The 24,223-nt window shown below is 41.8% G+C and overlaps 1 protein-coding gene and 1 long non-coding RNA gene across 13 annotated transcripts in view; one reads left to right on the forward strand and one right to left on the reverse strand.

The window, feature by feature from the left end:
- The window catches only part of LOC144584087 (uncharacterized), a 37,931-nt gene extending 15,256 nt beyond the window's left edge, over positions 1-22,675 (forward strand). Inside the window, exon 2 of the long non-coding RNA XR_013538124.1 lies at positions 283-22,675. This is a non-coding gene — a long non-coding RNA (uncharacterized LOC144584087). The remainder of the gene's footprint in view (positions 1-282) is intronic.
- The window catches only part of AUTS2 (activator of transcription and developmental regulator AUTS2), a 626,497-nt gene that overhangs the window by 291,960 nt on the left and 310,314 nt on the right, over positions 1-24,223 (reverse strand). The window lies entirely within an intron of this gene.

Consider the following 24,223-nt stretch of genomic DNA (forward strand, 5'->3'; position numbering starts at 1 on the left):
AAAGAGAAAGAAAAAGCAATTTTTGCCTAGCCAACTGTAAATGCTGGGTTATTGCAATCTTTGAAACAGGCAGCATGGAGAAATTACATGGCCAAATCTCCTTTTTCCAGTTAATGAAGAATTAATACTCCCATTTACCATATTAGAAGGTTCGTCAAACGCCTCTCCTCTCCTTGGCTGCTGTTTGACAGCAGTGTCAATTTATCTGTGCCCAAATGCAGGAGTGCATGACAGTACATCATTCATAACTGTCACATCTATTTATCTCTCTCATTGTCACAGTGTTAACGAAATTCAAGCCCTGTTTGCCAGGAGGGAGAGGAAATAACAAGCTTCTCAGAGAAGCTCCCACGGATAGTAAAGGTGACTGTCTTGAGTGCCAAGGAAAATAAATTTGGAAGAATCCTGAGAGATGGGCCGGACATCTTTGAAGGTATGACTCAATGGCTGTCTCTACCATCTGGGCCAGGTCTTTGCAAGCTTTCTACCTGCACCACTAGCTTCCCTGGATTTCTCCTCCTGTTGTGAATTTGTGGTGATGGGGAAGCTGCCCTGGTGCTTCCCAAGAATCATCATCTCAGTGCCCATGAGGTTCCCTCAACAGTGTCTCCCTAAGAGCTACCACTTCCAGGAAACCCTTCTTTCAAAGATGAGCTGATTGAGATTTGTGGGCTGCAATTCCTGGAATTCTTGAACTCCAGGAGCTGCAAAATTCCAAAAACATGGAAGAGCACACCCCCAACAACATGCATGTAGAAGAAAGAGGACGGTGTTTTTGTTTTTTTTTTAAAATCCACCCCTTCCCCTGTGTGAACCTGACTTAAGATTTGGTAACAGATGCCAACTCTCAGGATGAGCAACACTGGAACAGGGGAAGTTGGTGTCTCATCACTCTGGTGACTTTAAAGCTAGGTCTCCCGTCTCCATCCATTCCCGACTGGTTTTTGGGCCTCATTTGCTCAGCACAAATCTGCTTCTACATATCTTGCACTTACAGAATGTCAGCTGACACAAAGAACAGAGTACTGGGGGACAGTGCTGGTGGGTACACGCCCTTGAGCCCCTTGCACCATTTGAAGCATGACGCATTTGTGACTCAGGAGCCTTCTTGTTGCACAACCCCTTGAAAGAGTGATAAAAAAAAAAAGCTCCTCTGAGCCGGTAACAATCCTTTAGCATGTTCCGGAAGCAGTGCAGACAAACCACCCACAAGTCATACGTGCTGTAGGGTGAGAATCCGGCTGAGCAGCATAGATCCACTTATAGCTGCTAGGGATGGGGTTCTCAGATTACGTGGATTAAAACTCCCATAACCCTCCATTCTGAGAGTTCTTTCTGAGAGGCTAAATGTGACTCACCTGGGAGAAAAGGCCTAAACTGAAATGCACTGAGGCCGAACAAGGCCTATGTCTCGCTTCCTGTTCAGAAGGGAAGCTCCCAGCTAGCACTGGGACTGGAACCGGAAGCTTGGCAGAGCTAGGCCTAGTTAGGCATTGAAGCTTTCCTTTTTCCTAGGTGAGCTATATTTAGGGCCTGTCAGTCAGGTAGAACTCTTGAGGATTATGGGTTGTGTAGTCCAAGAATTTTTTAAAAAATCTAGTAAAATGCTATTTAGTGCATTTTACTGCCTGTCTCATGACAAAAACGGGTCTCCCTAATGCTTGATTAGCTAGGTGGACCCAGTGACCCAGATTTCAAGTTCTTTTCCACAGTCAGAGGGCCCAATAGCCATTCTAGACCGACTTTTAGCTGTTAACTGCCATTGGAAGAGCCTTCCCTCTGATCTCAGGTTTTCAGTTTCTATTCTCAGGAAACTAGATGTTGCTGAGTTGGTGATTATAGCCAAAGCTAAAGCACAGTGCCAGAAGAGTGCTGCAAATTTCTTATGGTTTTGCATTGTGTCCTGTTGCACAGTGGACATAAATCACCTGCCTTTATTAGCGATGTAACTCTTTGATTGTTTCTCCCTTGCACAGGAAGACGAGGAACTGTAAACCGATCCCTCTTGCCTCACAAAAATGCAAGGCATTTTGTCGCCCTCTTAACAAAAGGAGAGAGCAAGAAAGAGAAAGATGTATTTGGGTACAAGTTAAAGAAAATAGCTCTTCCTTTTTCTCTTGCTTGAAGGGAAGGAGTTGTGCAGGAGTTGAACAATTTCTCATCAGGGGCTCTTATCAAGCGGACACAATCCAAATCAGAGAGGAAATAGCTCAGCAAGTACTCTTTACATCCCTAGCTTCCACATCCCAAGGAAAAGAAATCATTTTCAGAGTCTGTCCTCTACATGCCTCCACTGTTTGGAGTGAGGTGAGAGGCAAGGGGAGGGCAGGGCCTTCTCAGTGGTTGCCCTGAAGCGATGGGCAATTCCCTAATCACAAGACAATTGCAGGAACAGAACCGGCCTTCCCTGAGAATTGCCACAGGAAAGGATACTTCTTATCTTACCAACAGCTCTACCACTCAGCTTCTGCCTCGGGCAGCTGATTCGGAGTACTGAGTAGCTAAGTAGTCAAAGTTGTAGTTTTAGAAGAGGTAGCTGTGTTAGTCTGTGCTAGCACATCAGGGAAAAATCCAAAGACACAAAACAAAAAACAAAACAAAACTTTATTTCATCTCCCTCCCCCAATATGTCTGAAGAAGTGGGCAAAATCTCACATTAAAATATAAGTGTTAGTCTTTAACGTGTCACATTTTTTTTTTTTGCTTTGTTTTGTTTCTTTGGGGTTTTTTGCCTGCTCTACAAGACAAAGTACAGTATAAGATGATTGTATTTCTACTGTTAGAGCAGATGACAGCAGATCGCTTGTCTGAGATGCCAATATAACTTGGTTAGTCTTGGCTTTTAGACAGCTTGACTTGACAATCCAAGTACAACCAGGTCTATCTACCCCTCCCCTTTTGTGTGTGTGTGTGTGTGTGTGTGTGTGTGTGTGTGTGTGTGTGTGTGTGTGTGTGTGTGTGTGTGTGTGTGTGTGTGTGTGTGTGTGTGTGTGTGTGTGTGTGTGTGTGTTGGGGATTGCATGTTGCTCTTCCTGGTTTTTATTAAACTGCTGGGGGCACTTATTAAAAGGTTGGGTAGATATTTCTGGATTCAAACCTTCAAACTATCATGTTTCAAGGCTTGTGATTACTGTCACAAGTGTGGGAAGTTTTTTTTTACTTGGCTGGTTCTTTTTCGTTATTATTTTTCTAACAGAGCCCCAGAGCCCTGAGATCAACTAAGCACAACTGGCTATAAAACAGTGGCTCTACATTCTGTGGGATGGGCTTCATGCACATGTACAAGATTGTGCCTGAGTCACTGGAGGTCAGTAGTGTAACAGCTGATGTTGTTCAAGAGGAAACCTTTTGACTCTTCCAACACAATAAAACAACACATTATATTCTATCCTTGCAGACAGATGGGTGGTATAGAAGTTGAATGAACGAACGAACAAATGAACGAATGAATTGAATGAATGAATGAATTGAATGAATGAATGAATGAATGAATAATGCCATACAGTTGCAGAGTGATCTTCAGTTGTGGAACACAGATCCACAAGATCGGGACAAATGCTGCTTCTACCTCATAGTAACATTTGTTTGTTTGTTTGTTTGTTTGTTTGTTTGTTTGTTTGATTGATTGATTGATTGATTGATTGATTGATTGATTGATTGATTGATTAAGATGCAGGTGAACCCCACCCAAAGTTCTCTCAGATCTTCATAAAGGTCCAGCAGTCAAGCTTGTAAGTCCACTCAGCTGCACATTCAGATGCACTGCACCTCCCCTTGAGAATACACACATGTGCAAGAATGCGCTTAAACCGCACATCTGGAATCGGCTGCTCTGTCTTTTCAAGGCTCCTCGTTATGGAAGCATTCTGTGTGCATTTCCTCTGAATCCACTACCAGGCTGTGCTGTAGACCTTCTCAAAGACTCCTGGGTTGCTTTAGCCCAACACCATAACGCCCAAACAGGGCTTCTGACAGACATGTGAAACTCTCTCAAGTCTCACCTCTAATTTGTTCTTTTCCTTCCTTCACTGAAATGTACACCCTTTTAAAATTGACTCAAAGGAATAAGTTTTATCTAGTATATGCATGTCTTCCTCATCTGTTAGTGTATGTTTTCCAATCGTATGCACTGCCATTCACGGTCAAAACTGTTTGTGTTTTTTTGCATAGTTTGATTTAAATGCAAGTGGTTAGTTAGCTAGAATAGGCTACTTAATCTATGGAAATCTGGTAAATAGACACACAGATTCCATTGAGTCACTGGGTACCTTAGGTGGAATTAGCAAATGGATTTAACTTTTTCTTTTTCTGAATTCTGTGTCAGTTTTAGGAATACATGAATTCTTGAGGCATGGCACATTTCTTCTTCCACAGGTCTTAAAAGAAACAAAAACTCTTATTTTCCATGAGGCTGTTAGTTAGATACAGCAAAATCATTTTCATTTCCTGGCCTTAGATCCTAAGATTTAATTCTTCAGCACACATCCTTCTACTGTGTTTCCCCGAAAACAAGACAGGGTCTTATATTAATTTTTGCTCCAAAATCTGCATTAGGACTTATTTTCAGGGGATGTTTTATTTTTTTTAAGTACAAGAATCTACATGTACAGTATTCAAATACTGTACAGTCATGTCATCTTCTGGTTGCTGCAGAAGGGTGGAGGTGGGGGTTTTACCATCTCATGAGAAGAGAAGACTCCTTGGAAAAAACCTTGATGTTGGGAAAGTGTGACGGCAAGAGGAGAAGGGGACAACAGAGGATGAGATGGCTGGACAGTGTCTGCGAAGCAACCAACATGAATTTGACACAACTCCGGGAGGCAGTGGAAGATAGGAGGGCCTGGCGTGCTCTGGTTCATGGGGTCACGAAGAGTCGGACACGACTAAACGACTAATCTACTAGGGCTTATTTTTGGGGGTAGGGCTTATATTACGAGCATCCTGAAAAATCATACTAGGGCTTATTTTCAGGTTAGCTCTTATTTTCAGGGAAACAGGGTACATCAACAAGTCAAAGTAAAGTATTTAAAAATCCCAGAGTATTATGATTGATAATCCCACCTCTAGGTTATAGACCTAATTCTGCTCTTTCCTACTGTATTGATGGAAGGAGGGGGGCACATGAGAAGAGCCCAAGGAATGATGTCCATTTGGATCAAATTATTGGTGAAAACAATACCAGGGGGAATGTTGTTAACTTCTGCACACTTTCGAAAACCTAAAGAACTGAAATAGATTGCCCGACCCCCTGGTAAGTTCCACTAGAATGTACAGGCAGAAATTGTTTCCCTCAAGCTGGGTGAAATACACATTCAAATTCAGCCTCTTGAAGGAAATTATTAAGTAGAGCTATATTAGCTTTCTCTGAAGCACTCCAGTTTTCTATATTGCCACTATATAGACCAATTACGTTACCTTTCCATGCTGAGAAGTGATTGTTCTGCTAACACTGTTCAGCTAAAAATCTAAAGCACTACACTTTCAACCTTAGGGGATTTTTCTGATGGAGTGTGTGTGTGTGTGTGTGTGTCTGTGTCTGTGTGCGTGTGCGTGTATGTGTGTGTGTGTGCGCGCGTGCGCTGCCATCCCTGCAATTCTTCGTGGCTTGTCTATACTCTGTGGCCTAGCCTTCCTTCTACTGCTTATATAAGTCCTTTTTAATTTTGAGGTCCTATCTTTTGTGAAGCCACATTGATCTTTTTTTTTTTTGATTGTCTCCTATCTTTTCCCCCCTTTTTTTCTTGTTGGAATTGTTTGTAGGATGTTGGCTCACCAGCTGCGCACTGATTCAGAGTAACTTACTATGCTAAGTAATTGACATCCTATGCCAGTGGTTCTTAACCTTGGGTTACTCAGGTGTTTTTGAACTGCAACTCCCAGAAACCCCAGCCAGCACGGCTGGTGGTGAAGGTTCCTGGGAGTTGCAGTCCAAAAACACCTGAGCAACCCAAAGTTAAGAATCACTATCCTATGCTAATTAATAGGATTCTAGTCAAAGTAGTTAAATGCCAAAGGAGCAACCATTTTAGCACTTTCTATTCTTAGGACTCGCGTGACTCCTGAGCAATGTCCATAACTGTATGAGACAGATGGGAGTTAAAGTTCTAAGCATCTAGAGGACTTCAGGTGGTTATTTCCAGTCTCTGTTGCTTTTCCATTTAACTATTGTTGCTGTGGACTCTCTTACACATACGCACAGAGCTCCTTCCACCCCCTGAACTCATCATAGTGAAGGCGGGCAATTGAACTGACAGCTGGTTATTGGCATCCTTGTGTAACTCATTACTGCATCCAGTCCACTGAGAGGAAGCCATGTGCGCTCCATTGACACCAAGGCTCACTTCCATTTCCCATTGTCTGTGGTACCCAGTCTTTGCTACATCATCTTCCATGCCAGGTCCCCTCACCCCATCTCAGCTTGTCAGAATAATGAGTTACGGTTCGTACAAATCACTCTGTGGCAGATGTTTTCTTGGGTGCCTTGTTTGTGAGCATTTAGGAACTGAGGAGGAGAAGGAGTAGAGCGGGGGGCATTCTCCGATGTTCTGCAGAGAAAGCTCGGTTCAGGTCTTCCAAGGCTCATGCAAAATCTTGCATTAATACCCTGATTTCTTGTTGCTTTACATTTGGCATGAGGTTACAACAGGAATGTGACAATCTCTGTATCAGGTTGTGAACATTTAGTTTGGCTTCTTATACTGAAATTTCTGCACTTGTTTTTAAGCACATTTTTCATAATGTGCATCATTATGTATGCATCCTACCTAATGTATACACACAGTTACACATCTCCTCCATTGACTACATTGTGTTTATGCCTCTTGCTTAAACTGAGCACGTTTTACTTGTTCACCCTTTTAACATTTCTGGCCCTCATGTGGAAGCAGCAAAACCCAAGCCAAGTTCTTGCCGGGGAGCACTCCCTTCCGGCTGGGGTATTTGAACATCAAAGATCCAACATCAGCAAACCAGCAGGTAAGAGCAATAAGGAGACAGGGACAATCAGATGCTGCTAAACGAGGTACAAGTAACCCCAAAAATCAAGGTTGTAGGCCACTGCTAAAAGTCCACACGGTGTTGCACAGAGCTTTGATCAAACAAATGCAGGTGCTTCTGCTGTTTTCACCACCAAAGACAAAACAATAAGATGCTTCTGAACAGTAGCAACAAGAATTCTCAAACTTGAAAGAACCATTTAGAGGCCATTTTTTAAAAGGCTTCTTTTTGACAGATCTACTGGCCCTCTGTGCTTCCCCCCCCCCTCTGTGTGTACTTTGTTTCATTTTGCACAGAGAAAAGACACCAGTTTTGCCGAAAAAGATTTGTAGAAGTTGCCAAAACACAAGCAGGGAAGAGTATAGCTTTTCTCATTCTCCTGTTGCAGTGGGAAATCTCATGGGAGTCAGTGGTTTCTCCGTGGGCTGTCTCGTGAGATCTGCAAAATTGGGGCAAAATAAAACCAATCTCTGACTCATAGAAGATGACTTTCTGTGATCATAATGGACGTATACCGGTATACAGTATTTTCTTACACTTACAGTAAATAAGGGCACAGAGGGTTCATTCCCTCTCCTGCATTTTATTTTCTCAACAGAATTTCACATATGATTAAATAGTTTACATAAACTTAATCTTCTCCCCTCCGCCCTGCTTGATGCATTATAATCTCAGATATTATTCATGTAGCTATCCCTCCATGAACCATAAAACATTCATTCCTTTAAAATGAAAATGAAAACTGCAAAGCATTACTGGCCTAAATAGCATTTTAAAAAAAAGTTTATTACTTTGTGTTTAATATTTTTCAAGTTTCTCTCTCACTCATATTATAAAATATGAGACTGAGAGAGAAACTTCTTATATATATAGGAAGGCTAAAGCCATTTTGCATTTAAATTAACAAATGGCATTTTACATCTGCAAGAGAGCTGTCCACGGACTAAGGATAGGCAATAAAAGTTTTTCTTACTTACCCCCCCCTTTTTTTAAATAAAGTTTTATCCAACTCACACCACCCAGGGTATACCTTTTTGAATTCATGTAGTAGCAAAATGACGTTCAAAATGACACATGTATAGGTCTCGGTCAATGGGGCAGAAATGTATACATATAAATGAAATCATGGTGGAGGGGTGGTGCCAGATGACTGGAAGAGAGCTAACATTGTCCCAGTTTCCAAAAAAAAGGGGGGGGGGAGAGGAACCAAGAAACCACCGACCAGTCAACCTGACATCCAAACCAGAGAACATCTGGAGCAGATTATAAAGTACTCACCCTGCAAGCATCTTGAAAACAATGGAGTAATAACTAGAAACCAACATACCTGAAGGACCGCCTCCTTCCATATGAACCTACCTGTCAATTAAGATCTAGCCAAGGGGCCCTCCTGAAAGAGCCGCCCCTCGAGCAGGTAAGAGTTTTTTGAACTATGGACCTGGATTTAGAATTTTAAATACTGACAGAAAGAGATTAAAAGTGGGATTTTTAAAATCTAACAGATTAGATCACGGGAATACCTGCCACTTCCGACTGCCTTGAAAGAAAATCATTGGTTCAGAAGGCAGGAGTGGATGCCAGCTTCGAGAGCAGGCGGCACACATATCACAATATCTGCATTAGATTTCTGAGACCAATTTAATTTGCTTGTGGACAGTGTATATGGATCCAGGTAGGTAAACATTTCTTGTCAGATAGAAGCAGAGAGAAGCTAAGAAAAGTACAGTAACTTATTGCACAGATACAAGTTATCAGAATGCGACTAGGCACAACAATATGAGGATAGAAAAAGATGAGTTCAGAAAGATAAGAGTGGAAAGTATTGGTGAAATAAAGGGCTTATTTACTCCTGCCTGATTCTTCAGTGATAACAAATGTATCTTGAAATGTGATGGCAGCTATTTAGAACCCGGCTGAAGCAACACAGAAAACAATGACAGTGATATGAAGAAGCACGACGTTTTGCATCATGCTATGAAGCTTGAGATATCCAGCAACACGGGATTTCCCAGCAAGCAACTCAGCCTGCTTGAAAATCTGTCTGGGTCTTTCTTTGAACAAAAATAAAAGCAAAAATAAAAATGGTAAATGCGCCGCACCTCGCTTCCCCCCCTCTTTTTCACCTCACCTCATCAAACAGGTTACATTGCGAGCAAAGTAGGAGGTCCCTATGTCAGACATCAAATTTAGATTTTCTCCAAAAGCAAGCTCTCGGATTGCATTGTATATTTGAGCTAGGCTGGTGTGGTGTAGTGAACAGTGATAAACTAGGTCTCTGCAGAACAGGGTTCAAATCCCTACTTGATCATGGAAACTGATTGGGGTGTGTGTAGAACTACTACAACCACTCCTTAAATAAATCTCACTTACATTGAAAAGCCCTATTAGGGCTGCCAGAAATCAGTTTCAACTTGACGGCATGGAACAAACACATGCGGAGCAAAGAATTTCAGGTGAGGTGATGTTTGGGAAGGACTCATAGGTACCACCCCAGTGTGGGGATGCGTGTATCATGTGCTGCCAAACTGGAGCAGACTCATAGGGCTTTCAAGGTACCTAAGATGTCGAATGAGGGGTGTTACCCACCGACCCACCCTCTGGGCAGATTGTATAGCTGAGCAGGAATTTCAACCCCTGTTTCCTGGCGTCCTCCTTCATCACTCAATCACACAGGGTACGTTTGAATGGAAGCTACAATATTTCCTGATAAAACCGATCTTCAGGTCAGCTTTCATTGGCCTGAGAGTCTGAGATCAATGCAAACCATCTCAGGAGGAAAAACCTCAAGGCCCGTGTTTTCAATAATTTCCACAGCTTGCTCAAATTTCCTTCCTGCCTCCACCTCTCTGTCCTCGTCAGAAAGGCAGCTTCGAGTCCTGCCCTCCCACAACCTCTACCCTCTTTGCCACGGTGCCCCTGCGTTGTCAGACAATTTTGCCGTGACACGGTGTCTCCGGCAATGTTAGGCCAACCATCAGCAAGCACCGAGTAACCAGGGCTGACAACGTATTACTGTCCTGCCATAACCAATCACTGTCTCGCCCCGCAAAAATGGCAGCTAAATTATAGGAGTGTATGTAACAGCATATGGATTAAATTGCCACAGCGGCTTGCTAAATAACATGGGAAATAAACGGAGAGAGGTTTCTCGAGGAAACCATGTCCCTACAATGCAATGCTAAAGCTTTACTTTCTTTCTAAGCCTTCTGTATCCCTTGGATACGACTCAGAGGTTTGAGCCAGAGGTTGGAATTCCCTTCTGGGAAAGGCCGCCGTAGCCCAAGGCTGACACTTTAGCCCAGTGGAAGCGTATTGCTTGCTTTAAACACATTGCTTTGGTTTTCTGGCAAAACTTGGCAAATTCACAGGAAAAAATGGTGATAGCAGAGCTCTGCGTTTATAAACTAGCTTTTATAATTACAGTTGTAAAATATGTTGTAAGTTGAACCCTGTTTTCTCATTAGACTCAATGTTAAAATAGGGGGTGGCTTCCTGCAGAATTTTAATGCCTTATGAATGAAACCTCGGGGCTCACTTCGGATCTTGCCCCTCCTCTCTCCAGCTAGCTTGCTGGGCATTCTCCTTCTCCATCCTCCACTGTCTCCTCTCTTCTCCACCCTCCTTCCTCTCTTAAGTTTGCTTTCTGGATACACTCTTTGGCTAATATTCAGCTTTCGATCTACAACAACTCCAAGATCCTTCTCATTCATATTATTACTGAGCCAAGTATCCCCCATCTTGTCACTGTGTGCTTCCCCCCCCCCACTCTAGGTGTAGAACTCATCCCTGTTAAATTGCATTCTGTTGTTTTCAGCCCAGTGCTCAAGCCTATCAAGAACTTTTGGAGGAGGCAATATGGAGGAGGTATTATCAGATATTGAAATGAATATGGAAGTGGGGGTTGTAAGGTGAGCCACTGAAATTAAGGGTCCCCTGCACTTAGTATTGAAGCATAACCTAAGACAGGTTGGCTCCTATAGTCTAGGAGAAGTATCACAGTAAAAGTGGGAGCAGATTGTCCCTTTGCTGGGGGCAGGAAAAGGAGAATCTGCAAGGGAGAAACTGCTGGAAAGCTCAGTGCTTTAGATCTCTGGATATGGAGCCAGAGGTTGAGAGTTCGATTCCCCGCTGGGTCTCCGTGACAAGGACTGGACTTGATGATCTAAAGGGTTTCTTCTAGCTCTGCAGTTTGATAACAATGATTTTCTTCTTCCCCCACATTTGTTAGAAGCTATTTTTAACTAAGAAAGAGACCCTGCGCTTGCTTGCTTGTTTGTTTCCCTCTCACTGAGGATTTCTTTTGTGTTGGGTCTTATTGACTACAAACCTGATCACAAGACTGATCTTATTACTGATCTTCGTCAGATGATCTGGAAGTCTTTATTTGGATAAAGGACAAGATTTTTTAAAAAATGCATTCAAAAAAATAAATAAAAACACTGCATCTCATTGTTCCCAGGCTCATTTTCTACCTTATTCAATGGGCTGGCTGGCAAACAGGCATACTGCCAACTAGGTTTTCCAGCCTCTGACTATTACCTGTTTCAGAAGATAAGATGATGTTTATTTATGAGGCAACCCCAAGAGCACTTTTCAATGTTCATTCAAGTCTGCCCTAGTCTCGGCCCCATGTTCCATTCATCTGGGTAGAGCAGTAGAGTTGTTGACTTATGGAAATACCTATTATGTTAACTAGGGACACCGTGCAATAGGTTTACTATGTGCGGTTTGATGGTTTGTAACTATTTTATGGTATTTTTTTATATTGCATCTCATTAAAAAAAACTTTAAAAGAAAATTTAAAGGCCACCCCCCTATCCTGCAGTTCCCTATGACAAAAATGAGCCCTTAGGGAATGCTAAGATCTGGGGTAGTTGGAAATGTTTTGTGTCCAAAAGCAATGCAGCAGCGGATGATGTCATCAGCCTTATGTGGTGTAAGTTACACTGCTGGATTTCAGCCACTGGGTGGCACCAGGTTGCAGTAGAGTAAGAAGGGAGGGAGGGTGTCTACATATCCCCCACCATGCATAGTTTTATCTACGACCATATTGTCCCCCTTTTCCTCTTCCCCCTCAAACAAAACAGAGCTAAATACCCTAACTGTTTTTCCCAAGAGAGTTACAGCTGTATGTCTGTGTAACCATGTTTGCTACAGTAGTAGCTTTCCATACCATTGCATGCAGCTGTGAAAAACAGCACACGGGGCCAATTCACAACATACACTGGTCTAAGCAGTCTTATTATCTAGGGACAGGCAGAACAGGTCCCCTGGAGCTGTTTGCAGAGTAAGGACCACCCCTCCCCACTTGGTTAATTTTTTGTATGGTTTAAGTCTCGTTTGTTGGCTAAGCTGAGGGCAAGGCCAACTTTCCCTCTGCCATCGCTGGGAAAGAGGGGCATTATAATTAGAAAAAGTGGGGGAAGAAAGGCTTTTGCTATTTCTGGCTGTATACGATTCAGTGTGGCTGTGTTTTATTAACCTAACATACTGCAAATCTAATTAAAAGTCAAATACACAAAACCCTCATCAAAATCCAAATGTTCTTTACAGAAACATCAAGGAGGAAAGGAGCGTACGGGGGACAATACCTCGGAGGTAATCAGAATTCATCTGCAGGGACTCATACCTTATTACTCGCAGCTCATTATCACTACTCTGTGTAGCAAAGCCACACCTAGAGACTGCATCATTAGCTCCCTACACCATCCATTATTACAGAAAATGGAAATGCTGAAACAAAGAAGCCAGACCATGCGTGTAGAAGCAGGAGAAGAGAGAAAGGGAGGCAGAGAGAGAAAGGCTGAATTTATCCTTGCTATATTTCAGAACAGGTATTTTGTAGCTGGAATGCACAAAGGCATCTGTCAGTTTAAATATGGGTGTTGCAGGAGGAACATTCAAGTTTGGGCTTGCAAAAATGCAGGTTTTCAATGTGGTTAGGTTTTACTTTAGTCACTCAACATTAGAAAGGTTGCCTTTAGTGAGAAAAGTAGCTCCAGGAATTTCCCCCTGAAAACCACAAAATTAGTCCTTCCGAATATAACTTTGGATCTCCCAACCACAGGAGGCCAGCCTGGCCCCATCTTTGCTGTCCTTCCACAAGCAGGCAAAGACCTTTCTCTTCAGGCGGGATTTCCTTCCATGACTGGCTGACCAAGTGGGGTTTTTAAATACGATGATTGTTCCTTAATCCTTTGAATGCGTTTTAGGTGCTGCTTTTGTTTACTGTTTTTTTTTAGTGTGGCTGTTTGATCCTTTTTAGTATGTGCATGCTTACTGGTTTTTGCTTTCAATGTTGCCTTTTAATGAGGTAAGCTGCGTTGGGTCGTTCTTTAAGGAGAAAAGCTTACAAAAATATTTTAAATTGAAAAATTAAGTAAAAATAAACTTATTCAAAAGAGAAAGAATATCATCTCACTGAACAGACAAACCATCTGTCCATCAGGACTTCCATATTCTGATAGAAACTGAGCTTCAGTTTATTGGCTTTTACGCTGACCTAGGCTTAACTTATACAGCCTTGGGCAAGCTGCACACTCCCAGGGCATCTGCAGAAGATGGGTACAGTTAATCACTTCTGAGTATTCTGTACCTACTGAATGGAGCTGCCATGACTCAGAATCAACTGACTCAGATCATTAAGAAAACAATATAGATCATAGGCACACTGATGATATTTCACCACCCGATACATTTCCTGAAGCCTGTGCATGAATTGAAAAGTATGAGGTCTAGCACAAACCTCTGTGAAGGTGAAGGACTGAGCAGTGCAGAATACTGTGAGCAGAGAGGAATTGGGACTAAAATCTCTGTTATAAGAATCGAGGTGCCTTTTTTCCAAGAGGTGTGACGCGCTGGAAGGTACATTAGAGTGCAAAGCATCACTTATCACATAAATATTAAGAGACAGAACTGTACTTCTTTCTTTCCTTTTCTGGTGCCACCTCAGTTGGGCAGATCTGAGGCTGCTACAATCTACTGCGGTTGCTACTTGGACTTCAAAGTCTGCAAAATGGATAATGGTGTGTGTCCGTGGCTCAGGTGAAGCACAATTAAGGCTCACGTGTCTCTCGGCAAGTGGATCAGACAAAGAATGTATTTTCAGTGCCAGAACTAAAAGCACCTGTGCATTAATAAAATTTACTCCTTGCTGTCCATTCTACAGGTTTCTCTAGTTAAAGATACGGTGAGTTTTATTAGTAGTAGTCGTATCGTTGTTGTTGTTGTTAAGCAAGTGGGAGGAACAAAACCTTTGGAGACGACCCTCCATCTTTTACCCAATACCCTACAACCAATTTATTCAGCATTTGGAGACCCTGTAATAATCAAAAGAAATTTAGAAGGATTCCAGCGTATTCCTTAGTACAAACATACTGTTTAAATTAAATCCACCACTCCATATCAACCGTTTGACTCCAGAACTTTCTACAGAGAAGGGATCAGCCCCTCTGCACACATTTTTGTGTTTTGTTACCAAACAGCTGATATGGGTGTACTTTGGGGGCCTCTTACTTTAATTTATGCAATGGCTTAAAACATTTTGTTAGGGCTGAGTGAGACCATCTGTGAAAGGAGTTTAAGATGCCTATGGGCAACATTGGCAGGAATGGTAATTTTGAATACGTGGAAGGTGAATTGTCTGCAAAGGCTTCGCCTTCACCACTGTGACCTTCTAAATGCCAGGATGGAAGACGGAATGCTTTCCATAGCTTGCCCACCTCAAAAAGGAAAAAAGAAGAATACAGGAAGAGTTTCTCTAAATGTAAAGCCAATTGGGATGTATTTTAAATTGTAGCTGTATAGAAGAGCATCAAGTGCTAATTTTTGGATTGCTAAGTATCTGCGTTCCATTGACTAGAATCCAGATTCTTCGAGGTTTCAGGTCAACTTTTTTACATTACAGGAACTGAATGAGAAAAATGAGCTTCCGGGCAGGTCCATGTGGTATAGCCTGAAACAATGAACTGAAGTTCAGGGGTGGGGGGAAAAGTTGAGCAAAATGGGATATAAAATTACAGGCTTATAAAATTATGTATGGAAAGAGATACTTCTTTTATTCCTCCCTTCTCTGTCATGCTGGATATCTGAAGACAAGACTGCCAGAAGATGCTGGACAGGCAGAACAACGTACTTGTAGACACCATTAAGGATGTAAAAGCAATTTTACTAAATTACTTGTTCTTGTCATCTTGATGCATTGAGATACATTGTCGAAAATCTGTAAACTCCTGTGAGATTTTTTTTGCCTCCAATAATACAGCAAAACAAACCACTTCCTTCCACTGAGGTTTCTGTACCTTGCGTTGAATGTCTTTGAACAAAACCAGTGTCCTTCTCATTTGTAAATCACAGGAGAATGGCTAATGGGTCAAAAAGGAAGGAAGGAAAGAAGGAAGGAAAAGGAAGAATGGCCATGGAATCATTCAGCAACTTTGTGTAACTTGTGCAAGAACTGTTCTCATGAAACCTCTATTTGCAATCAAAAGAAAACATTTATCAAAGAAGAAAGGGGCAAATGGTTTATTATCTTCCTTCATGGCCAGAATCCACACAAGGTTTGCATAATGTGCTGCTGATGATTGATGAGACACCAAGGCTCACCTCCTTTCAATGCCTGGTCACACACCCCATTGTGCAACCCAAATGTGCCCTGGTATATCATCAATTAGCTATAATTAGCCACAGCAAATTATGTAAACTTAAACACAAACACCAACAGGATTCTTGTCAAAATTATCACCCTCTCACAGAAGATAGTTGAAGATAGCCTATGTCTTGGTTCAATCATCAACTCAAATATAGATTGCAATCAAGAAATCAGCAGAAGACCACAAAGAACTTGGAAAGATCCTTAAGACACATAACTAATGTATTACTCAGGACTAAAGCTAAAATCATCCAAATGTTATATTCTTGGAAAGATGCATAAAGATCTGTTGTTTGAGACAAAGGTCAAGATGACCTGTGCTATATATTCCAATTATTATGTGTCAATGAGAAAGATGGACTCTGAAGGAAGGTGACGGAGGAAAAAAACATTTATAAGTGGTTTATGGAAATCATATACTCTCCACCACACAAATAGTTTCTGGATGAAATCAAGCTTAACCTTCACTACGAATTAAAATGACTAAATTGAGGCTACTGAGAAGACAAGATTCACCTGAAAAGACAATAAAGCTAGATCAGTGGAAGGCACTAGGAAAACGGAACAGATTAACATAAAATGGACTGACTCAATAAAGGAAGCCACAGTCTTTGGCTTATAAAATCTGAGCACGGCTGTTAATCACAAACTTCTGGAGGTCATTAATTCATAGTGTTGCCATAGCTGGAAACAACTTGACAGCACATAACAACAAAACCAATTGATTTTGTAAAACCCATGGTCAGTGTCCTGTTAGAGCAGTGGTCCTCAACCTTGGGCCTCCAGATGTTCTTGGAGTACAACTCCCAGAAGCCTTCACCACCACTTCTGCTGGCCAGGATTTCTGGGAGTTGAAGTCCAAGAACATCTGGAGGCCCAAGGTTGGGGACCACTGTGTTAGAGAACTGCAGAATATAATGCCTGCGGGCATCACATTCTGGATGATCTTATGTGAACCAGAGGTTGTTATATTGAAAGCGGCTTTTGCATGTCCAATAATATTCTGTGCTACAAACCCTCGAACAAAGGCTAGGAAAGGAGAGTCATGAGTGCAACATTGCACAAAGGGTATATAAAGAGGATTTTTGCCATTATATTTTTGTTTGACAACTTGTAGTTAAAGGCCTTGGATGATGTGAGTCTTTGCCTGATCCACAGGCATTTGATGGCTCTTTTCTCTCCCGAAGACCTTTGTCTACCCAAAGTACTGCAATGAAAGGATACTCCTTAGCTCACAAGTCCAGGTGCAGTTTCTAAGGCTAATCAAGTCATTTTAATTTAGTACATCTTCCTAGAAGTAAAGATAGAAAAATAGAAAGACAGACAGACAGACAGACAGATAGATACAGTGGTGCCTTGCTTAACGGGCACGCCGTTTAGTGACGAAATCGCTTAGCGATGACTTTTTCGGAGAGTTTTTGCGCTTCATTTAGCGATGGTCCCTATGGGCGATTTTCACTTAGCGATGGTTGGGACCATGCTTCGCATAGCGATTAAATTTGGGGTCCCCTGTTTCACTTAACGATGGTTTAAACAGCCTCATGTTTGCTGTTTTTTAAATGTTTTTCTGTTATTTATAAAGTTAAAGTTTACTGTTTAAAATGTTTGAATTCATAAAGTGCACTTAATAAACCCTTTGTTAACCAAATTTGACTTTGTTCTGACCCTTTTTTAATTTGTTGTTGTATTTTTCCCCCACTGAGATGCATTGAATAGGTTTCAATGCATTTCAATTGGTGAACCACATTTCGCTTAGCGATGTTTCCTATGGCAATTTTCACTTAAGGACAGCAATTCATTCCTATTGGAACGGATTATCCAGTTTTCAATGCATTTCAATGGGAAACCGTGTTTCGCTTAGCGATGAAATCACTTAGCAGCGATTTTTTCGGAACAAATTAACATCACTAAGTGAGGCGCCACTGTAGGTAGGTAGGTAGGTAGGTAGGTAGGTAGGTAGGTAGGTAGGTAGGTAGGCAGGCAGGCAGGCAGGCAGGCAGGCAGGCAGGCAGGTAGGTAGGTAGGTAGATAGATCAACTCTCACACACAAAATAAGGCCAAAATCCCATTGGTGATTGCATAAAGTGGCTAATTGACAAGGTGATGAGATGCTTCTTATCTATGCAGTCAGGTCCATGATCAGGCATGTAACTAAGTCACTCCATGGCACCTTATCAATTAGTAGCAATTAGCCACAGCAAGTTAAGTAAAAATTATGCAAAAAAGAATAGGATTGTGGTTGTTATTGTCATACTGTATCTTTTATACTCCTAGGGAGGTGCACCAAATATTTAACTATTTGTTGCTCACTCCTGTTACCCTAAACAGCTTCCTGAGCTGGCCACTTGGCTTTGCCTGATGGTAGGGCCGGGCCACAGTTCTTTCACAGAATCAATGTGGCGCCTGAATACAGAATGAATTAACCAGCATCTGAACACAGACGGTGTAAAGGTAACTTTTTTCTTTCTTTCTTTCTTTTGCATAGACATCTGGGAGAATTTTACAGTCTAAGGAAATCGGTAACCATGAAATGTAGGAACCCTTGGTTTCTGTTTTCTGGAGGCACAGGGGGACTAATGTTGCTTTAAAAACATAAACTTGTCATCAGGGATGGCAACCTTGCTCTTTAAAAATGATGGATAGTTTCCTATGTCTTAAATTAACATTACAAAGGCCTGACCTTGTGTACATTAAGTATTCTCTGAGGACCCCGTGGAATATTTTATGAGTTGTTTCGTTTTGCTGTCTTTCTTTTTGATTACCTTGGGGATTTATTAAGACATTCATCTCGCCCACCAGGAGCACCACAACGTTGCTGTTCTGATTTGCTTTTTTCTCTGGGAGGTGCATCTCAGCTTGTAGATGAACTGAAAAATGCAAATTGGTGCTGCAACTGCATTTAAAGTTCAAAGATAAAAGAGTTTTATTTAAAGGGAACACTTTGAAATTAAGCAGCAAGCCCTTTTATCCAGGAGCATCTTATTTTTTTTTAAAAGACCCAACTAAATTGGGGTGGTGGCAATTAAATATAATCAGAACATGTAAAGTCCATGCTGATAAACAAACAAACAAACAAAAATGCCCCAACTGTTTGTAATCTACAGCCATAGGATTCAAAATTACTAAGAGAAATCCTGTCATATGGGATGGAGCTTACTGCTTTGCATTTACACAGTTTAGCCTAAATCCAGTCGCTCGTCCCATTTTGACTAGATCCATTAAATCAATGGGATTTACAGTTAAGTGTTGCCTTATCATTCAGCAATGGATTCAGTGGGTGTATTGTATTTGAGGACAGCCATTGGAACACTGCTTTATAACCCCACAATTTTTTTCAAATGAACTTCAAGGTGGCTAACAAGAGAGGAAGTCATGCACACACTAGTGCTGATGCACATACACAAAATTTAGCAACTCCTGGAGATCAGTTCCACTGGAGAGATATAACAAAAGTGCACAACATTTCTTTACCATGTCTTCATCTAATTGGTAATAATTAAAAATGGTGTGCATAATGTGCACTAAGTGTTTCATTCTCTTTTGAGATAGGCTGGGAAGCGCTATGAGTTCTTACCTCCAGTGTCTTCTCCATTTGTGAAGCACAGAAAGACTGGCTGATGGATCAAAAGGGCACAAACAACCCATCCTGTGCTTCTACTTTCTATAATTCTATGCAAAAAAAGCATCATGCAATGGCTTGGTTCCAAGCTATCTAAAATATGGCATCTCCATCTATGACCCTTCCCAGGCATTAAGACCATGAAGGGAGGCCTTTCTCTTAGTCCCACCACCCTCAACAGTTGTGCTTGGTAGAGACTCAGGAGATGGCCTTCTTGGTGGCTGCTCCCAGACTCTAGAAATCACTCTCACTGAAGGCCAGGCTGGCCCCCTCTTTGCTCTCCTTCCACAAGCAGGCAAAGACCTTTCTCTTCAGGCAAGCTTTCCCTCAATGACTGGCTGCCTGAGTGGGGCTTTTTAAATGGATTGTTGTGCTCTGTTGTTTTAAATGTGTTTTAATATTGATTTAATTTACCTTTTAATATATCACTTGTTTAATTCTTTTTTAATCTTTGTAAATTTATTGTTCTTAGCTTTTGAATATTGTCTTTTTAATTATGGGAGCCACTTTGGGTCTCTTTTGGGGAGAAAGGCAGGGCAGAAATATTTTAAATAAGTAAATAAATACTCAATGTGCAATCTTACAATTTGCAAACATTTTTGCTATTGCCAAGGTGAAAACTCTCATTAAGACCAATACAGGAAATATTGTCATCTCGCGAGAGAGCAGAAAAATTCCAGGATGTCTTGTTCTGGCATGTAAGGATGAGACACACAAGCATTTACATCTGCAACACTTGAAGGGAAAAGCACTATTTATCTGCTGTGAAACACTTCCATATTGAGTTTGCCATTAAAGGTATTGCCGTTTCTGCTTTGTTTTTTGTGAAACGGAGGAAGGAATTCACATATCAATACACACTTGTTCCCAGTTCAGCTGCACAACTCTATACCCGATCACAGAAAACCCAAAAGCCCAAGGTCCTGGTGCAAAATGATCCAGAGGCACCATAGGAAGAGTGCTCCTCAATCTGCTCATTCCATTCCAGCTGTGATCAACTTCAATTACTGCTCCCCTTCTATACGTCTATAGGCCATCTTCTCAATGGGCACCATCCTGTTGCTTTCCATAGCAAATGGCAGGAGGCCTTTTGAATCAACGGTGAGTCAGCTCCTCCACAAGTTCCATTGATTCCAATGGGCCTATTCCAACTGTGAATTACTTTAACATAGTAAGTTACAGTTAGAGTAGACCCACTTGAAACAATGGGACTTACAGACTCACCAAATCCCAATGGATTCAAAGGGCTTGATCTAGTGTGATTTACTATGCTAAGCCACAGGATTATAGCCTATGGAGGCATTCAAGAGAAATTTAGACAACCACCTGCAGATATCCTTTGGATTCCGGCATCGAGCAGTGGGCTGGGCTCAATGGCCTTATAGGCCCCTTCCAACTTCTTTATTCTATGATTCTTTGAAAGGTTTAATTTATTCATTTAAAGTAGGGCTGAGAAATTCGAAGTTGCTGAACTACAGTTCCCGCTAGCCTTGTCCGGGATGGCCAAGAGTCATCACAGAGGATAACAGCTGAAGCCAGCAACATCCAGAGTGCTAATGGTTCCCCATTCTGCATTTAAATGCTGGATCGCTCAGTGCTATGGGTATCTGGTTGTGGAGCCAGAGGTTGTTCCATTCTTTGACAGGGTCTGGACTTGGTGATCCATAAGGTCCTTTCCAACTCTGCTCTTTTATTATTACTCAGAGAGCAATCATATTTTGCATAGAGAGGGAAAAAAACTTCCTTTGCAATAAGGAATCAGGCAAAGAAGATGCATTTTTTTAAAAAGAACAGTCTGCTTAGATCTGTTGTGTCCAGAAGGTATAACCCAGTAGTGCTGAACTTGAGCAATAGTCACACACTTCTTTTGCCTTCAGAACGTTTGGAGACCCACTGCTGGACTTCTTACTTACCCCGTTAACATCAAATTATTGCTGGGGGTATTTCTGAAGATGAGCCAGCAGTAAATACGCAGCGTTGGGTAGGAGAGGAAGCCACACCACTGGAGCTTACTCTGCGCGAGCAAGACTTGAAAAGCGGGGGGTGGGGGGGGAGGCGAACAGATCAAAACCCCAAGCAGCTCATCCCAAATTTCTCACAGCTCACTGAGTCTGTCGGAGGCACATAATGAAATACAGTTCTGTCAGTCTCAGCCCCTGGGTAACAATTTTGCCTCCGCATCCTCTTTTCAGTTTAGATCGAGATTTTTGTAAGACGACAGCAAGCAGCTCTCTGCATCCCAGGTGACCCGATCTGCTCCGATTTAGTCTTTGAATGTTGCAAATTAAATTCCCTCATCAGTCCTCTAATCACTCTTACCAGATGGGGCTTGTGCTCAATTTTGGATCCACAGGAAATTTAATGGTTATTGTTTCTGTTTAAATAGGAGATTATTGCATTTTAATAAGTTCTCTTTGGGACTTGGAGCAACAATGGAGCGCTATGAATTACTGTAGATAGCTGTTACGGCATGCTGGGGAAAAATCAAGTTACTAAGTGTGACAAGTTGCTTTTTCTTCCCTTCCAGCAATCGCTCGGAGTGTATTTACCACCAAATTAAGTATGTGCCATGGGGATAATATTTTTATCCTGCTGAGGGGGGGAAGGAGCTTGTCTGTGGATTTTCATTAAAATGACACATCTGTTCAGCAATTTCATAAAGTAATTCTGCTGAAAGTTTTATCAGCTAATTTTAATTATTCACTCCAGTGGGTTGAATACAGGATTCATCATGTTGAATTAATACATTTGACGGGAATTTCACAAAAGGGGGGCACGCCAGGAAGGGGGGGGCGTTGGGTAGAAAAAGCAATCAACAAATTGAATTGTCATGCAATATGGATTAAATTGAGATTCTTTAATTAGGATAAGCCCGAGATGCGGTATTTTAAAGGCATTAGAAAGCTTAGGAATACAGTGGTAAAGATTAAGAAAATGCAATTAAATATCACACTTTAGACACATTCACCGTATCATATGGCCAAGGAAGACAAGAGGCCTTTTCTAAGAAGGAGTGTTTAGGATAACAACTTCCTGAGGTTTTCAGACTGGAAGGCATTGCAGATAGAGTCTGTATGGAACCCAAGGTCTTTAGAAAATGGGCAAGAAATGTTATAACCCATTGCGTAAGACAATAACTGGATATAAAAAAAAACTGCAATGTGCAAGCAATTTCCAGAAGGTTAGCTCTTCCAGCAATACCAAGAAAAAAAATCTTGTAGCAGCTTAAAGATTAGCAGAAGGCGGGGGGTTGGCACAAGATTTTGTTGACTTCAGCTCACTCCTTCAGAGAAAAGGGTTTGCCTTGAGAGTCCAAAGAAACATTTCACAAGGCAAAGAGAGAGAAAAAATGCAGTGTTTTTTTCCTTGTGTATAAGGAAAAAACAGGTTGAGAGGTCAGGTCGGTTTTTTTTTTTGTTTTTTTGTTTTTTTAAATCAACAGAGGAAACAGATCAGTGCTCTCAGTAATGGACTGAGTCCTCTTTTCTGAGTGTGGTCATCCATTCAGAGAGGCTTAGAATATAAATTGCAATGACTCTCAGTTTGGTCACTCCAGTGGAGCACAGAACACCTGCCATCCAAGATGTCATGGAGAAAGGTTGGGGGGGGGGGAAGAAATGAACTTTGCACGTGACTTAGAGCCATGCAACCTCATGTCCAGTGAGGAGCGGTGACTCACCTAGGCCATCCTTTACTCCTGGGGAGCATCAGGCTTCCCATGTAAGGCACCTTACAAGTTCCAGAGGAAATGAGATATTCTTCCTTTGGGAGAGGGAAAAGAGTGCTATTTTGGGGATCTGGCCATGGACTTGGAGAATGACTACAGCATCTGTAAGAAGCTCAAGGTCTTCTGTTAGTGGTGGAAGCAAGGTGCATGATAACCAATTCAAGAATAAGGCTACATGTTTTGGGAACAGTCCGCTCCCCAACAAATAATCTGATGTGATGTCGCCTCTAAAGCTCCACTGCAGAAATGCTTCCTCTGAATCTGTGCATAGGAATGGCAAATAGCTCTTGGCCCAAGTTACAACTTTCTCTATGGAGAAAGAGTCTGTCTAAAGAGGAAAGTTTCTGTAACGCATGGAGTCACTTCATCCTATGTCGGATCCCTCCCAAAATCAGGATTGCTCATCACATCAAGGGACTCCATGTGTAGCTGTTTCCTCTTGGGAATGCCCTTCTTCATATGCAGGCTGTGATAGGCAGGGGTTGATCCCACAACACTCTCTCTGCTCATGCTTTCAAATTAACCTGTTTTTTCTGAGTATCTGAAGAGGATGTAATTTATTGGGGAGTTAAGGAATTGGTGACTGAGCTACTGAGAGCACAACTCACATGGGACAAAACAGACGTATAAAAGGAATGGCCCCAGCTAATCACGTACACAAAAAACAAAATGGCGGAGGAGGAGAAGTGTCGAACATCCAAGCATAGATAGACATAAATGAACAACATTCCACTAAATGCTAGTGTGATTTATCCTCCGTGTGGCAGCCCTTCTGTCTATACACAGGACCTCAGCCTCCATCTCTTTTAAGATTCTCGTCTCATTCCAACCTAAGTCCCTGGACTATTTATCCAGACATGTAAGTAGGGCGAGTTTCATATCTGGTTTCAAAGCAGAAAGTCAACACCTTGTTTTCCACCAGGAAATCACCCCGGGAGCTGCTTAGTAAGCTCTCCTACTCTGTACTATGACCAAAATCTTCTTGTAGAGTTGCATCAGCATAACAGTAAGGGTGTCCCTTTTGGGGGTGATTTGCTGCAAGTGAGGAAATCACAGCAGACGTTATCTGTTAGACGTTATGCCAGCGTAACTACACAAGACAATATTCACCTGTTAACAAAAGCAACAATAGTTTTAGTTCAGGCGAGACATTTCCCCACCACACATGTTTGAATCTTCTCATTTATGCCTTGACATACAGTACTTTCGCCTATTCAATCATTTATGCATC

This window comes from Pogona vitticeps, chromosome 7, assembly GCF_051106095.1.
Source record: "Pogona vitticeps strain Pit_001003342236 chromosome 7, PviZW2.1, whole genome shotgun sequence".
In the NCBI taxonomy this organism is placed as follows: Eukaryota; Metazoa; Chordata; class Lepidosauria; order Squamata; family Agamidae; genus Pogona; species Pogona vitticeps.